At 40.9% G+C, this 14,269-nt stretch overlaps 1 protein-coding gene across 2 annotated transcripts in view; it reads right to left on the bottom strand.

The window, feature by feature from the left end:
- The window catches only part of fgf14 (fibroblast growth factor 14), a 131,142-nt gene that overhangs the window by 71,029 nt on the left and 45,844 nt on the right, over positions 1–14,269 (bottom strand). The window lies entirely within an intron of this gene.

The following is a 14,269-nucleotide window of genomic DNA, read 5'->3' as shown; positions in this document are numbered from 1 at the left end:
GCTCTCTCCGAGGCAGCTCTACAAACATGCTTCCATCACTTCTCCCTCTTACTTCACTCATTTTGTTCTCCAGATTCCTGTCTTTATCGCTATACTTCACCATCATTTGCTACAGTAAACTAACAGTGAGCAATGCTGAGGTTCAGCAGCCAATTAGGCTGTTATCAGGTCATTAAATGCGCAATAATCAGTAGTTACACAGCTTTTTTGAATACTCGATTGGTCAATCACAGCTTTTTACGGTCTGTTATTTCTTTATAGCAGACCGTTGCTATTGTCGTAGTTCTGATGTCTGACTCTGGTGGACCTTTTTTGTGTCAAATTATTGATTTATTAAGTAACTGGCTGTGTAATAAGCGGGATAATGTACAACTAGCGGGTCATTGTTGTATAATAAACCCCTTCATGGCGATGCAAGACCTCTCCGCTTCACTTTGGGGTCCACGGGGTGCCGCATCGCCCTGTCTGGGTTTATTTCACAACAATGAACGGCTCGTTGTACATTATCCCTTACTTAAAAGCATTAAAACAAATTTGCGTTAATTATCGTGTTAACTTTGACAGCCCCTGTCAAAATACAATGTTTTTCCCTGAACCTCACTAAGTGGTTTTGTTGCTTAAATCTAAAGAAGCCGTTTTGTTTGTGTTCAAAACGTAACGTCTCGTGCAGTTCTACATTTTTGAACCTTTTGCTTTAAGTTTCGCTTTCACTTTTACAACGTAGTTGGCGTATAGAAGGCCCCTGCTGACCCACAACTATCATGCTCATAGCGAGCGATAATGCACATTTAACGGCCTGATAACAGTCAAATCAGGTGGTCCAACACACTGGCTGGTACAGTAACAGAGAGATGAGAGAGTGTGTTCACACGCAGAGGGCACACATTGATCTTTGCTGCATAGTAATAAACAGTGGACACTTTGTTGAATATTCATGACCCTCCGTGCTCCAAGGTGATGAGTCTGGAGGTGGACAGGGGGAAAAACCTGTCATTGAGAGCGCACCAGGGCATCATGGGAGGACTGTGAATCCTGTGGCTGGTCCACTCCACTCACTCACTCACTCACTCACCCACCCTCCTCCTCTTCCTCCTCCTCCTCTTCCTCCTCCTCCCTTTTCTCCTTCATTTTAAAAGCACTGCGAGGCAAAAAAACATCATTCCAATATGTTGATCTAAGAGAGGTCACTCATGCACATTGCAGGAAAATACACATTTACGAGGTCAGAGTGGAGATGAGAATGTTTTATATATGAGAGGCGCTCACATGAAGTGGATGAAAATGAGAGGGAGTAAATCACAGGGAGCACATGAGGGCAAAATCAGCTACTTCTACCAAACATATAATAACATAGTAATGGGCTTGTTTTCAGCTTTTATGATGCATTAACATTCTCAGTTCAAATAGAGCAAAGCCGCCCTGGATAATTAGCAGATCTCTCTTCTGCCTGTCACTGACACTGACTCGTATATTTTAAATAAACACCTCTGATCTCTTTAATTCGGCGAGGTGCTGCAACATCGCCACCCCTTCCCTGTCATCACTTATTCTCTGTTTAGCGTGAGAAAAACGCAGGCCATTGTTTTCGGTGTGTGACCGCTTTGCAGGCATTGTGAGAGTGTGACAGCAACACTTTGACGTGTGTTATCTCATAACCACCAGGTAATTCATCATGTATATATCCCCAGTAGAGGCCCAGTCCTTTGTGTTAAAAGCCTCTGGAAGACCTACACTACACAGCGGTGTAAATCACCAAGACAGAATCAGGGCTGTTGGAGCTAGCCTCGGCTTTCAGTACGCTCCTATCTGTTTTAAAATATCTTCTGGCCTCTTATAATAAACCCCCCTCAATTACAAACAGCCTACTTTGAGAGGCACCTAGCTAAACAGTTCACACTGAACTCAAATCTGTGGACAGTAGAGAGTGGTACCGTAAAGGGACTGATCACATCCTTGAGTTAACTTCAAAGTGAAAGTTGAAGAAGTAGAACAAATGCAGATACTGAAACTTTTGGATCCGTGTGTATATCTGAGATTTCACCAGTGTGTACTTCTGTCTCAGACATACTGTATATAAGAAGTGGAGGTAGTCACGGTGACGTCACCCATTGGTCTGCGGACTACGGTTTTGAAGCCTCAAGTTAGGCATTTTGGCCATCGCCATCTTGGCTTTTTGGAACCAGAGGTAACATGAGAGGGTGGAGCAAATCAGTGTTAATGACGTTAACTAAAACTATGACGAAATATGTTCGTCAACGACCTATTTTTCCATGACCAAGACGAGACAATGACGAGACGGCAGCGCCGGCATTAAACACTAACACTGACGATATCAAACATGCAATATCGTTGACAAAAAAAGAAGAAACTAAAATGTAGTTTAAAAACATAAAAACTTTACCAAAATCTCTCTGTATTTTTGGCACCTTGCACCGTCTGCTCCTCTCTCTCAGTCACTCTCTCCGTGTCTCAAACACACACACTTGTCTCAGTTCTCAGTCCTGACTTGTGCTACGATAATAACAAAAGTTGGCGGTTCGCGGGTCGGGTTTGAGTGGTTGTTTCACGCATATGTTCACATGTTGGCAGTGCGGATTGGCTCTCAAGACGGACTGGTGGGTGCGACTGAACCGTGCATCACTAATGAGCACAGTCAGGAGGACATGGAGTAACTGCAGAGCTGCATTCAACAATTTGTCTAAGAGTAATGACTAATAGTTGATTAAAAAGTAATAACTTTTCGCCGACTGAAGCTGGCCAAAAACGTTTTGAGTTGTCGTTGACTAAAACATTAAACTAAAATAAGACTAAGATTTTCGTCTTAAGACTAAGACTAAATCTAAAATAGCTGCTAAAATTAACACTGAACTGAACACTGAATCAGACATTCTAAGGCGACCAAAATGTTACAATTAACTTTCAGTAACTGAAAACACACTGCGAAAGGGTTAAAGTTGTAAGACGACAACACGGACAACACTCAGACCGGACAAGGCCGTGGTAGCGACCTGTCAATCACAAGGTAGCCCTGCTCTAAAGCATCCCCTGCTTTATGGTCTGTGTTTCTCTAAATGGGACGATAATTTACTAAATGAACATCATGCGGTATTGAAGACTTGAAACTAGCGATTGAGACCATAAACTCATGTTTCCAATGTTTACTGAGGTAATAAATCAAGTGAGAAGTAGGCTCATTTTCTCCTAGACTTCTATAATATCAGACTTCTTTTTGCAAACAGAGGAGTCGCCCCCTAGTGGCTGTTAGAATGAATGCAAGTTTAAGGCACATCCGCATTGGCTTCACTTTTCAGAACCGGAGGTTGCCGCCTGGGTCTCAGAGTTAATCCCACCGAAGCAACAGTAACTACAATCAATAGTTCCTTCCTTCCTTACAAACATGTTAGCTGGGATGTAAATTGAGAGCATATCTATAACTAAGAGGAGCACAGACACTCAAACACACATCGGTGGAACATTTAATCAACAGCAAATGATGTCGATAATTATGTAAAACTATGCGGTCAGAAAGGTGCTACTTATGAAATCAAGCAGTGTATTTTTGAATCGATTAGCGAGTGGTTCTTTATTGATTTTTTACTTTGAAAAATACTCAGCATCAATCAATAACTCCTGCCACCGACAGTTACAGACGCGTACAACTGAATATAAACAGATAAGAGGTCACGGTGCAGGTGTAGATTGCGTGTTTTTTTTACTTATTACTTAAATTATTATTGAAGTTCTGATGTTGAAGGCATGATAACCTGAACATTAATAGCATAACATTGTAGAATACTTAAAGTGTTAATTTCATCTGATAAGTAAAACCTTAAAATGCAAAACAAAACAAAAAAGAATAGTGCAAGCAAATGAGTGTGTAGGTGCACAGGGATAGGAAGGTGGGCTGGTAGAGGGCGCTTAGCCAAGACTGCTCCTGTGAGCTATGAGCATCCTATATCCAGCTCCATATGTCCTCCACCTGAGAACAGATTTACGGACAAAACGCCCCACTAACACATGTGGGGCTGTTGATCCATGAGGACAACTTTATAAACAGGAGACTTTGCCAAACACATCAGGGCACCCTGCAATGATTATTGCTCCTAAGAGGACTAAAGTAGGCATGAAAGACACATAGAGCACATTCTAAATGTATGGAGATGTTTTTATTTCTCTTTTTTGCATGTCCGTGGCACAATGGGGTGTGAGGGCTCCTTGTTAATTCAACATGTGATGTACTAAACTGCAGTTGGAGATCCTCACGGATTGTTAAAGCCACCTCGAATTCAATAAGAAAGTCTTTAATCAAAGACTTTGTGCTATCCTGTAATTAAGTGAATAAAGAGCTCTCTGCAGCTTCTCCAAGAGCCTCACTTAACCTGCAGGCAAGCTCCCAAGAGGCTACCTCCTACTCATGATGTACTCTCCCAGGGTGCTCTCTGTCTCTATCTCTTCATCACTATCTATCTCTTTATCAGTATCTACGCACTGATAGCTATCATTACTCAAGACAATATACAATATCTATGATTATTGTAGACAAATAGTAAGACAAGTCCAGCTTTACACAAACGGAGTGATCAAAATGATGTGTCCATTGCCATCACAGTGTCCCTCACAGGAGCTCAGGGACATTCTACCTCTTCATTGTGTCATGATTCGTAGGTAACAGCCTTTTATCACTTAAGAGTATATGACATACTGTATACTCATAATATAAAACCACCAATGCGAACAAATAAACATACTGTTAGATGCCTATGACTCTGTGTCATTCAGGCCTTGGGATATCTCCTGCTGGTAAATCAAAAGGTGAGTGGACCGGCTGTGTATTCTATCAAACGGATGAAGTGCTAAAGCTGAACGTTGTGATTTAATACTTTTAGATATAAAATGTAGAGAATGCTTCATGCTTTATAAATCACTCTCAAAGTAACTTTTTAAAGTAGACTAAAGTATTTGTGAGCAAGCACGAAGAGAGCAAGCAAGAAAATGACAGTGATGATAACTGGCTATCTAGCCATCTCTTCAGTTGGCATGCATGGACAGATGTAATGAATAGGGAGGTCATGCTTCTCCAAATCCACGATTCGATTTGACTTTCGATATTAAGGTCACAATTCGATTCTATTTTCAGTTTAAACATGCCATTGTTAGATTATGGAGCCTTGATTCGTAAAGATCAACAGATCATTGGTTTTATGCCCTGACAACTGTTTTCTACACTTTCAACAAAAGAAGATGGACTTCACAACAACAGCTAGAGTTTCTCAGAGTTTACGAGGCACACCTGAATGCACCGTGACGTTACTGTCGGCGCCTACATGATTCACACTACAGCGAGCATAAACCCCCACCGTACAAAGCGATGTAGACACACAATCGCTATTAAGCGGAGACAGCGAGACCGTGGCTTAAATTGCCAAACTGTTCGATGAGCACTGTTTTCTTTGGTCGCTGCAGTCTCTAAATCTTCTCGAGCCTACAAACTGTAGGTTCTCTGTCAATGACACGTCCGTTGTCTACATAACTCATGGAGAAGGCAAAATGTCGCCACACATCGGTGACATCAGCGAAGCAGGAGCATTTTCAAGTTCTGTTGTTTCTCCGTCATCTCCAACTCCAGCAGTGGCCATGGTGTACTGGTAAGATACGCTGTGTTGTTTTTGTAGTGATTTATTTTTCCATCGAACACGCGCAAGTAGGTGGAGAGAAAAATAAATACTGTGAGAATCGGCGATCCTGCTTTTGATTTCGATGGTCAAAATCGGAAGCCGATTCCGATCGATTTCCAATTTAGAATCGAAATTGTGACAACCCTAGTAACCCAGCATGAAGCTGCTGATATCAAGTGAGGCTTGGTAAATGACAACTAGACAAAGCAACATCTCTCTATGTCTCTCTCCTCCTGACTGTCAGCTATTACAAGATAATGTATCTGTACATACAGGAATACCTTTGATGGGAATATAATATGACAAAGCCACAGACCCAAACTCTAAAACTCTAAAATGTATAAATAATGCACTGAATGGCATTTTAAACCTTTTAAGATCTTGTCATTTTTCACATTCAAAGTAAAAGTCTGCAATAGACGCAGGGAACGTACAATGAATGGCCCTCCCTAGAACCAGTGTTTGGTTTGTCCGTTCTGGGCTACTGTAGAAACATGATATAAACGGCTCATTCTAAGGTAACGAAAACACGATTCTTATTTTCAAGGTGATTATACACTAAAGAAAACATACTTATTAATATTATATTTCGTTTGTGCCTATAGATCCCCCTAAATGTTACGCTGTTCCTTCAAAAAACTGAAGGTTGTGGATTGGACCAGATCCAGACAGTGAAGTTCAGCACCATGGACAGCAACACCACTTTACACTACTGTGAGCTTATTCAGAGAGGAGGACTTCCTTCAGCAAATAGAAAATGCACCGCATTTACACAGCGCTTCTCAAGCTAAGCAGGACAAAGTGCTTTACAATGCCTCTCATTGTAAAGCACAATGAAAAGCACACACACACACACACACACACACCTCCATGGCAGCTCTGCCATGCAAGGTGTGGGTCAGATGATTTTACAATCTACAAACTGCAAGCAATCTGAATGGGAAAGACTATAGACTGAGAGAGCTGATCTCGGGATTCACAGCTCTAAGTTTTTTCTGAGTAGATAGTACAACAATGGCAAAAAAAAAAGCAATTTAATTCATAATTCTGTACTGTGCATGCTATTTTGTGCTGCTACAAAAGTGCGTGGTTCAAAGCACTGACAGCCATGCTGGCCACTTTGTCCTACTCAGAATTGACAGATCTATGTAACAATTACAAATACACAGATATATAAGCACACTAGTTAAGCTAGGAAGGTATCCATTTCTTTCCATAACATATTTCAAGAATATTAGGGAACATATAAAGCAATGTGTTTTCAGTTCATGAAAGTTAATTGCAACACTTTGGTCGCCTAAAAATGTCTCTGTATTCAGCGTTCGGTTGCACTTAGCTCCACCCTCTCGTGTCATTTCTGGTTGCAAAAAAAACAAGATGGCGACAGCCAAAAACCAAGATAGCAATGGCCAAAATGCGAAACTCAAGGCTTCAAAACAGCAGTCCACAAACCAATGGGTGGGCTACGTCCACTAATTATATACAGTCTATAACAGGTGGTCATGTTACAGTATAATCCCTCCTTTCTGAACTCTACAAACCAACCGTGACACAGCTCTTTTACTGAAGTTCAAAGTAAAAGAAACAATCAACCAAGGGATTGGTCATCCACAACCTACATCACAAACGCACCTAAAAAACATAATTTGATATGTATGCAAAGTTGTACCCAGCTATCTGATTGGGGCGGAGCGACTTTGGCGTAGATTGATGGGTTCAGAGGATCAGTCAGCCATGGCAGCAGTGCCCTTCATCAGTCAATCTCGACTACACACTGGCCACGGGGACCGATTAAGCTGTGACACCCATAGGACATTCAGAACTCACCACGGGGGGTGGGAGGGAAGGAGGGACGAATAAAGCTGTGACATCAATGATACAGGAGTGGAACAAATGAAACCTGTGAGGACTGGAGAAGTGCAGCGGTGACATCTGCTTTTCAAACCACGAAAGGATCAACAACACGTGAAAGCACCGCCTTGACTTTTGTATTTTAAGAGGGACAAGTAAAGCACACAGACACTTGAATCAAAGGCAAAGTACAATAGCCAGAAGGGGTAAAGTGAAGCAGGGAGCTGTAAAAGGATCCGGTCTTGACCCATATTTTGACCATGCTATCCAGGACAACCTGCTTAGCTTCATCCAACTGTTCTCTCATTATATCGTAAGTGGGTCTTGCCGCACACAAATGCCTCTCAGTGCTTCTCAGCATTCACAGATACTCAACCCTGATATGCACAAACCTCGTTTCTCATTCACACGCACTCCAAACTGACACAGCAGTCATTCATACACACTCAGCATCACATTATGCGGAGTACAATGTGTGTGAAGCACAAGCAGAGAGGAACGAGGACCTAGGAAACAAAATCCCTAAATGCTTTCATCACTGACAATAAAGAAGAGGTGATTGGTGGTCTTTTAAAAGAAGATTTCTATTTTTTACCTTCTGGCAAAATTGCAAAAAGAAGAAAAAACACTGAACACTAAATTTCAAATGATAATAACTAGAATTTAATCATTTAGCAATTCTTGTATATATATAATGTGTGTCCTAGAGTGACAACACATTCGGGTCTCCTATAAATGTTGAAATGTTATCAAGAGTGCTAGAGTGTTGGTAAAGATCCTGGCCAAGTATATCTTCTCCACAAACTATTTGGAAAGTTTCAGTCTGCTTGCTGACGTCAACATGCAAATAAGAAATAGGATGACGAGTCTAAAAAACCCCAATAAATAGAAATGACTTTGTCTGGACCTTCAGTGTAGTACAAACCCGATGTGGTCTGACACCTCCTTCCGTCTCTCTGGAGCACCGCCTTGTGTTGACTCTAAACAACAGATGGGCATGAATATGTCAAGTGGTTCTTAAATGCTCAACGACGTGCTACTGTAGCAACACGCGTGTAAGTGTATTCATTCACACACACACACACGCAGAGGTATAAAGAGAATCACTGACACACCTCAGGTCAAGTCTAAGAGCTGCCCTTTCACCTGCTCCCCATTGCATGTCATCTCTCACATTTGCACCCAAGAATTGCTCCACTACTATGTAAAACTGATATAGTCCAGGTTTCTGAAAATGTAACTGGTTTAGATTAACAGATATGGATGTAACTCCGGTTCAATAATCAGATCAGAGCGGATGCTCAGGTTACTGAACTCTATTATCTCTATGCAACGCGCTGAAATCAGTGATAAAAAAACTGGGTCCATGGCAGGAATACCTCTAATGAAATTATCGAAGCAATTATCCCGACAGAAATCTCTCAATGTCTTACACATTACAAGGTACAGTTTACAAAAAACTGTACTTACATTCAGATTTCTTAAACTCAAAACCATGATTGCATGTACAGTATGGAGTACACAGATAAGCTTAAAGGGGACATATGGAAAAACACACATACATTTGTGTATCTGGAGTGCCTTCCAACCCACAAATTATTAAATAAGACAACCAGTCAGTTCTTTTTGTGGGCTGCCTATATCAGAAAACGTGATTCAACAAGCCATTGAGATTTGGCTCCCCTTCTTATGTCACATGCAGGTTCTTTAGAATATACCGCCCACAGCTTGAGAACCACCTTTGCAAACATGCACCATATTTTTCAATCAGAGCAGACTGGGCTTATTCAGGAGGGGTTCTTAAAGAGACAGGTGCTAAAACGGAGCGTTTCAGTCAGAGGATAAATAGAAGTATATTCAGACAGACAGTATGAGAAAAATAATGTGTTTTTTTAACACTAAAGCATGTAAACATATTCTAGTAAAAACCCAAAATACAACTATGAACCTGGAAATGAGCGTGATATGTCCTCTTTAATTAAAAAAAATAGAAATGGAGTCCGCTAATGCCAACAAACGACCAGCCCCCACCACAACTCAGACTCCAACACAAACTCCATGGAAGCACAAAAAAACAAAGTTATATCTGAAGCCCGTCTTGCAAAACAGGAATGTGACCAACGTCGGGTGGGAAAACTAGGATCAACATCAGCCGAGCCTTCGATTCATGGGGACCTTCATTTGGTTTTGGGTATCAAAACGGACCCCGAGCTGGCAAAATTCCTATTGGACAGGTAAGATAACATTACTGCCAAGCATGTGAAATATATAGTGATATTGTGGTTTTAGCTGTCAATCATGTTTGTTGCTCGCTCTCGTCTACGTAGTGCGAGCACAAGCGTGAGCAACAGGACATTGACTGTTGTTGACTTAACGGCTACAGGTGTCACTGTTAACAAGCCATATCGGATTCTTACATCTCGCCCCTTTAAGACAGTGGTGTCATTGTTCATTAAATGGGTGTTTGGTTGTTAAAAGGTAGCTTTCTCAATATTTGCGTGTGAGCTGTGTGTATGTTAACCTTCTAGTCCCTCCCAAAAGCCTCCATCTGATAAAGGAGAGCAGTAGCCATATAATTAAATTAAAGACCAAAAGAAAATATGTTTTTTTTATTTATTTATTTTTTTGTTCAGAGCATGAAAACGCTTATAACGTGTACAAAAAAAGTAAGCGGATATTTACACATTGCTCCTCTGTACCTGAAGAAGAGCCAATTTGGGCTAGAACACTATATTTTTCCAACATAATCTACAGTGTTTAAAGTGTTTTGAGTCCTTGGCAGGCAGAAATCCCAGTTACAGTGTACATTTTTTTAGGACTGGACAATATGCGTGTGTTTTGCACACAGATAAATGCATAATTAATAAATATATAGATAAACCCAAAAATATGACAAAATAAGCAGCCAACACATGAGATACACAGTCATTAATTGTCATAATTAATTCCTCCGATGAATTATCCATGACAACTGAGCATCAAATTCCATTCGTTTGATGATGAAGACTGTGTGATACAGGTGACAGCTCTGGAAAAAGTTAGTATGCGGACTTAGAGATGTGATTGTCTTTTTGTATTGTATCTTATCTATGTTTACATAATTAGCTTATTACTTTTACTCTTGTTAGCACTTTTTATTATGCTCATGAGCCAGATGCAACATAATTTCGTTCTGCTGTGAACTTGCCTTGTGAATAGTAGGAATCACAATAAAGTCAATCTTGAATCTTGTTTTGAGAAATCAAAAGGTGTGCTTAGCTTTTATGGTCTGCTTTTTTTCCTTTTCATTCCCCTCGAACAATTATGCTACAGTAAGTCTGCATTGCTTTTATGTCCATTGAGGACACAAACATGCCTCCTTGTCCAACGAAGCTGGTGCAACCAGCAACCAATAACATCAGTTGTACACAACATGGATAGGCGCAGCATAGTTTACCTTGCGTAGCAGCTGGATTCCTGCGATATCAAGAGATCACACGAGAATCGCGGGATCACATATCACACGAAAATCCATCTTGTCAGGCTTGAAGTCATGCATTTGTGTCCGGCCAGCCAGTGACTGGACCAATCAGTGTCCTGTGAGGAGCTACTGGCAGCTACAGGTGTGGTTTAGGTGTGTGCGATGCCACACGGAGAGGCGACCATTTGTTCTAAACAACACTGGCGGCTCCTCAAGAGGTTAATGTGGATGCTATAGCATCAGTTATATCAGAACTGGAGTCTTCACTGAAAGAAGAGCAAAGACACTGAAGGCTTTTCTCGATGGAAAAGATGTTTTCGCTCTTCTCCCGACTGGCTTCGGCAAGAGTTTGATTGACAGATGGTTCATCCAATCACCTGCCAAGTATTTTTTGAGAGTGCCTGTCCTTTTCCAAACAGTTTCCAATGACGGCTTCTCAGATGGTTCTGCGTAAATAAACCATCTGGCGCGTCAAGTTAGTTCATAGTATGGTGGCACCATTACTTCCCCTGGGTATGTCAAAATGTAAGGACCATGAGGCTCAAAGCCAACCTGTCAAACCAGTGGCAGCTTCAGCATCTCCTTACCTCCTCTCAGCCTCGGCACTTACAGCACATTAAAAATATATCACTGCTACAAGATCTTCTGACAACACCATCTGTTCTCTGTTGGCAACGATGACGGCAAAACAGGTTAATGGTTAATTTACTGCTTTTGCATGACCGAGAGAGACCCCTTCCTGAACACACAGTGAACTTAGCCACCAGTAATGCAGCGTCAGTGAATCATCTGCTGTGGAGTCGCAGTCTGTCGGAGACGTTCAGGGGCGCCACTTTCTGTCAGCGAATGAGGTATTTAGGGGAGGTGATTGCAACTGTTGTGTCTGTAACCCTGGGAAGGCTTCTCACCTCCTGGAACATGATGAGAGCTGACTCACTGGGTGGGAAAATGCTGGCATCTGATAGTCATCTGTGAATTTATCACTTACAAACAAGGCAATTTGGGATGTTGAGTTGTGTAATTACAAAAAAAAGAACCCTCCGTCTATAATGCAGGCTTCCTCAGCTTTTGTACATTTCCACATTTAAAGACACCCCCAGTATAGTCCAATGAGGGTGGCACATAAAGAACAAATGTAACACATAATAAACTTAAGTATATCTATTCACTATAACTTAACACATCATGTTTGATAAAGAATTTGCGCAACCACAACCCTGCACATTCATGCCTACATGTGTAATGTACAGTATTTCAGTTTGCAGGTGTGAAGGATTTCCAACCACTCGTGCATGATCCACATCCACAGCAGCAGTGATTGTGCAGGATCAGAGGGCTAATGAGTTAACACTGCAAGGAAGTGTGAGCAATCTAGTATACCTGACATTTACCAGCTCTAAAGGTGTTAGTGGCAAAGACATATCAGACACATGAAAGCTAGGTGTGAGGGGGTAAAGAGAAGTAAAAAGGGAGGGAATCTGCACAAAACTGGTTGTGAAATGGCAAAAATCAAAGAAGAGATGAGTGTGTCAGTGAGATACAGAGAGCGAGAGATGTATTGTAGTGAACTAACATAAGACAAATACCCTTTTTCCACCAAAATTAGCGTGTATATGCAGGGTTTTTAAACACGGGATAACACGCTAAAAATAGGAGATAGACTCCTCTTCCATTGTCGGACGAGTATACTTTTCTGTTTTTTTTTCTGGTGTGTCAAGTTCAACGTCACTAACGCGGCGGCCGGCATCGGAAGCAGGGTTAGTAAACAGTGAAAACTGAAAATGTTACTTCTTTTTAATATCTGTTACTTATTTAGTCTCTCTTTCAAACTCTCAAAGAGTTGGTGATTGTTAGAACAGTGGAAAGACTGCCGAAGACAGTTTTGATGAGTTTTATTTTGTTTCTGTCGAGTTTGATTGAAGTGTGTTTTACAACGATCAGCGAGATAGAATGACTGTTGTCTGACTGGAGGCTTTGAGGAGAGATTATTAATTGTATGTTTTGTACGTAATAGCATCACACCGGAGTCATCTGTCCCAGGAATGAATGCCTATTGTAACCTTTCCCACTGAAGACAAAAGCCAGATGTTAGTGTGTTTTGTTTTTTTTGTCCAATGGGAAAGAGGCTAAAGCGAATTCATGGAAGAGACGGTGGTCTGTGGGGAGACTTCTTAAACGGGAGCTGGGCCTCTGACAATGGAACCAGTACTGTTTGTTCCCTATTGCTGCCATGTAAAGAAGGCTTATTGTGGTTTAGCACAGATACCTTCTGGGACAGGAAAAAGACCCAGAAAGTGTTTCAAATAATAAAGTAGAGCAACAGTGGTAAAGAAACGTCTTGATCTGTTAGGCTGAGCCTGATTGCTTTCTTTTGCCTTTGTTCACATATCAAGAGGAAATCCTGATATGTTACTCATTCGAGATAAAGATACATTTGACAATGATGGAAAAGACATGTTATAATCTAATATAGCCATAAAGCAGCCCTGCTCTTTGAATAGCAATATACTGTAGCTAAAAACATCAGATTTCAGCATGTCAAATGATTATTATAGCCCCTTATGTCTAGGGGTGCAGTCGATAACTAAAATGATGATGGATGATTAAGATGGTGAAGTTAGCTGTTAGCAAGCACATGTTAGCTATGCGTTAACAAGCTACTGTAGATAGCTAAGGCACTTGCAAACATGATACTGCATAGCTTTCTGATTTATCCACATTATAAGACAATATACATACTGTCAAAATGCTTTAGCTTAACCCTCTGAGACCCACAACAGACCCAATTGTCTTTTTTAGGGGGGCACAGGTGGGTCTTTAGGGGGAGATAGCAGGTCAACAGTAGATGTCACATAGAAGTGGTTTACATCATCTTAAAACTGGGAACCTGAAGATTAATTTGAGATGCAGCTCACCACTGTGTCGAGTTTTCTAGTCATAAATTAGAAATAAACAGGAATTAATTGATTAATTATTTAAAATAAATTGTAAAAGTGAATAAGAGCTTAGAACATTATGATCGAAGTATATGATGGCCATTCCCATGCTGTCTCATAAGTTGTTGCAGCAATTTTGGGGTTGATACCATTTGTTACACAGATTTGGTGCTAAATTTAAAATTTTTTTACCAATCGAGAATTGATCAAAATGATCAATAATCCCTCCAAAATACCACATTAAGAAACCAAAACCTTGAGGAACACCATAGAGAAAACATACTGTGTATCAAATACTTTTTACATTTGTAGATTTCTGCAAGAATTGCATTTTTTGGCAATTAGAT

This window comes from Sebastes fasciatus, chromosome 14 (assembly GCF_043250625.1).
Source record: "Sebastes fasciatus isolate fSebFas1 chromosome 14, fSebFas1.pri, whole genome shotgun sequence".
NCBI classification, from domain to species: domain Eukaryota; kingdom Metazoa; phylum Chordata; class Actinopteri; order Perciformes; family Sebastidae; genus Sebastes; species Sebastes fasciatus.
The sequence above is the reverse complement of the archived record's forward strand: the minus strand, read 5'-3'. Positions and strand labels throughout refer to the sequence as shown.